This window comes from Heliangelus exortis, chromosome 3 (assembly GCF_036169615.1).
Source record: "Heliangelus exortis chromosome 3, bHelExo1.hap1, whole genome shotgun sequence".
NCBI classification, from domain to species: domain Eukaryota; kingdom Metazoa; phylum Chordata; class Aves; order Apodiformes; family Trochilidae; genus Heliangelus; species Heliangelus exortis.
This window is the reverse complement of record NC_092424.1, coordinates 8,936,710-8,940,822: the sequence shown is the minus strand read 5'-3', so window position 1 is coordinate 8,940,822 and position 4,113 is coordinate 8,936,710. Positions and strand designations below refer to the sequence as shown.

Sequence of the window (4,113 nt, the reverse complement as noted above, 5' to 3'; positions counted from 1 at the left end):
ACAGATGTATGGGTGGAGCAGGGGAAGGAGGTCGGGCAGGGTGACTGCTGTGGTTTAACCACCCCCCAGTTGTGAAGGGGTCATGGCTCCTGCTTGTCTCACTGTTCCTTTCACAGATAATCCAGTGACACAACCACCACCACCACTTACCAACTTACCATTAACTTGGTAAGTAAATAAGATCCATAACACCAGCAGAGGGAATCAGTAGTTTTTAGTCACTAAAATATGAGTTGTTGTTTTTTGTTTTTTTTTTTTCAAAAAAAAAAAAAAAAGCTGTATCCACACAGCTGTAGTCTGGACTCCCACATTTCAGCTGTTCACTCTGTCCACAGGCAGAAGTAATGCGTCACTTTCTGAATTGTTTCTTTTTTTAAAAACACAAACCAACATAAATCAGTTAATCAACAGCAGCAGTAACACCAAGTGGAAATGGTCTGTTCAGCTTCTTCCAGGAGGGGCAGCATCGACTATGGTAGGTAATAAGCTGAGAAGCTCAGCATTGCTTTTGGCATACTGTCCCCTCAGCCCCCAGGGGGACATGGGGACCACTGCTCACAGCACCCAGGTTCCACCTGGGCACAGAATAATGCCAATTCTGTTAAAATTAAGAGGGTTTCAGGTTGGGCCGTGTTCAAGCAGGCTGCCACGGGCCCCTGGAGCCTACTGCAGACGGGGCAGGAAAATGTTGCGTTCCCCGGCAAGACGCACAGGATTTCCTGCAGCGGGTCAAGAAAACACACCTTCCCATTGTCCCCGCCGTGTCACGGGGAGTCCTTGTGCTCCACCAGGGAATATGTCAATTCCTACCCTGGCAACCAAGGAAAACAAGAGAGGTTGTTTGGCATTTTTTTATGCGAAGCTGCTGCCGGCCTCCCTCCCTCCCCAGAAAGGCCCAGCTCTGGGAGAGGCAGCGGGGCCGCTAAGGAACTTCCCTCGTAGGCTGTTGGTTGGCCACTGAGATGGAAAAACTGTGGCAGCCCAAGGAAAAAAAAAAAAATCTGTATTGAAGACAAACAAATGCTCAGGGGTGGGGGAGGTGGACACCAGCCAGCTTCTCAAAGCATGGTGCTGACTCCTGCCCTGGGTCTGCCAGGAGCTGCAGGTCAGGTGGCAGCGGGCAGGTGGCCAAGAAGGGCCCACAAAGGGCATTTGGGTCAGCACCGGGCCCAGCTGTGGTGGGGGGGTGTCCAGCAGTGAGGACCTGGACACATCATTGCTCCATATCATGCACAGGGTCAGGTTTGGTGGCCACCCCTCCATCAGCTCTGGATTAATTGTAGAGTGGGCTTCATGTTGTCCCTGTTCTGATGTTCAGTGTATTTGCTATTATTATCGGATTTTGTCCCTCTAGAATCACTTTAACATTAAAAGAGCAGTCACAGTAAGGAAACTGCTGTCTTACATTCTTGCAAAAACCTGGGGACTGAGTCTTCTAGCAGGTGTTGAACACACATGAACACTACACACCATGCTGGACCTGAGAGACACAACACAGACCTCACCAGCACATGTCTCCCAAGCACTCACAGTCCAGGATGGATCCTGACTGGCTTTGGAGCCCTGTGATGGAGGCTGGGAAAGTCTCACCTTCGTTACTGCTGGGCTGGCACACCTCTGGGATTAAAGGCACTGTTTTCTTCCTGTAATGCTTTTGTGCGCCTGCGTTTGCTTTTTGTCATAGCACCAAACCAGCAAGTGCAGGAGGAGACAGAGTGCCTGGAAAGCAGTGCAAAGATTGTAAGAAACCAAACATTTTATTACAGCTTAAAACAAAGATTTCTCACTCTGAGCCTTTAAAATAAGGTCATCTCAAAATGCACATGGAAAAGTGTAAATTGTCTTATTGTTAACAGTGGCATGCGGATGTGTTTTTGTTTTTATACTGATAGTAAGAAGATATCTGAAAAGTTGACTTGAATAAAAGAATATCAAACGGTAAGAGCAGCAAAAACACACAGTCAGTGCAAAGGTCATTACCTCAAGAAACGATGTTTTGGTTGCTGGCTAAAATACAGATTTTACCTCTGGCCTTGAAAAGCCAGTCTGTTCTACATTTCAGTGCACCCTAAAATACTAGAACTGCTGTTTGAATAATATTTATTATTTGCTTGATTAAGGATTGTTAATAAACCCCAACATAATGCAAAAGTGAAAATACTTAAAATAAAGCCCTAGAGATAGAAGTGCACATAGGCCATGCCTCTAGGCTTCAGAAGTGCTGACACTAAGTCAGGTGCTGACCCAAACTGCCGCAAAACAGAGCTGGTGTTACTGTTTGGCAAGATCCATGGAGAATACTGTGTGCAAGTCTGCCCACTCAAATAAAGTGAAAAAGGACACATATAAAGAGATTTCATGAGTATTTCATTGTTAGATAAAAAAAGATTCGAAGCGTGTTTGTCCAGGAAGGGGGGAACATGTGTCTTTAAATTTATCATAGATAAATGGGCAGAGGGAATAGCAGCCAAGATTTCCTTCTCTGAGAGGCTGAAGCTAATACTGTCATCTGTGGTTAAGACCCATTTGTCAAACAGAGTATGCTGAGAATAAAGAAAATCAACTCTCCCTTCTCTTTTTCATTTGAGTTAATTAGCCATGATTCCCCATACTGAAATAAAGGCATTTCCAATTGCAGGACACATTTCTGTGCCCTTACTTTTGGTAAAGGAAATACATAGCTCCGCATGCAGGGAAAGCAAAAGCCGAACAAATGTGCTGCAAAAACAAGATGCTCCACTACACTCACCTCCTTCCTTGGGAGAGGAGGACAGAACAAACAACACGTGGCAGATGTTAGCCACACAGTTCAGTGCCCTACTGGGAGGCATGCAAATACTGTCGTGATAAGCAGCCTGGGAGAAGCTACATCGGCGAAAACATTGCACTTGTTGTATGTATGTATGTCAGATTTGCCCCTCCATAGCTAGGAGGAGGCATGCACTCATAGCACGGCACGGAGTGCAGAATGCAATTATAATTGGGTGCAATATGTTCACAGCATTTAAAAAAACGCTGTCTTAAAAAAAAAAAAAAAAAAAAAAAAAAAAAGGAGTGCCACGTTCAGATGGCTTAAATTCCCCATGAGCCCCTGTGCCTACTGCTTCCTACTGGCTGCTTCTGGTCCTTCAGCGGTGCCCAGCCAAGAGGAAACTTCAGGGCACAGATGGAGTTCAGGCTAGACAGTCCATAACCTTCACTGGATCCCGCTGGCATCCTGTGGTGCGAAACCTGCATCCCAGAATTACTTGGAGCAGTCATCCTCCCGAACCCGATGAGCACACTTGCCTAAAATAGTCGCTTGCAAAGGTGTGGCGAGGCCAGCCTTGGGGCTCGCAGAACTGCTGAGGGGGACTGTGAGCCCCAGAATATCCTTGTAATTTGTCTGTAATGTTAAACTTTAAATAACTGCCTTCCTCTTTCACTCCTCTCTACCTCGGCTAAGAAATGCGACACGCACTGTGTAAAGGGACTGTCACCAGCTGTTAATAAGAAAGCAGCTTTAGCTTCCCTCCGCTTCTCTTGTTCACACGTAGACAGTGCTGGAAATCAGTGAAAACGGGTGTAGCCCCTCTGCTACCGCCACTGTCACCTCCCACAAAGAGAGCAAGTGAGAAAGGGAAGAGGAAAGGTTGAAGAAACGGGCTGACCTACTTAGGTACTGCGAAGGACGAGCATGCGGGCTCCGAGTGCTGGGATGGCTGCGCGCGTTTGTTCTGGGCACCTACTGTTACCCTGGCATCCCTCCAAACAAATGGCTTTACACCCAATTCCAAAACAGCTCCTTCCTCCTCCTCTTCAAAATATGCCCTCCCCACTGTGCACGCTCTCCCTGTGATCCTTGCCGCCTCGGTTTTAAAACGGCCACTTCCCCGAGCAGGCAGCCAGCCCCTGTCTTCTCACCCACCTGTTAATACCTGGCCTCCTGTTTGTCACACGGCAGCTCTGGGCTCTCGACCAGCATCCCCCCCCCCTGCTCCTGTGCCGCAGCCACTGCTTCCGGCATGGGCCACCTGTCCCTCCTGTCTCAGCTGAGAAAGGACAGGACCTAACTGCAGGGTAGGTGGCTGTCAGCGAGCAGACCCGGCTTGCGAGGGGGGTGGTTTCCAGAAG

At 47.9% G+C, this 4,113-nt stretch overlaps 1 long non-coding RNA gene across 1 annotated transcript; it reads right to left on the bottom strand.

Annotated features, from left to right (window-relative positions):
- Positions 1–262: 262 nt before the first annotated feature.
- On the bottom strand, positions 263–3,720 carry LOC139795488 (uncharacterized). Its single transcript, XR_011725511.1, has 3 exons — positions 3,655–3,720; positions 1,591–1,719; positions 263–811 (listed from the first exon to the last, which is right to left on the bottom strand). It is a non-coding gene; the product is annotated as an uncharacterized lncRNA (long non-coding RNA).
- Between the last annotated feature and the right edge of the window lie 393 nt (positions 3,721–4,113).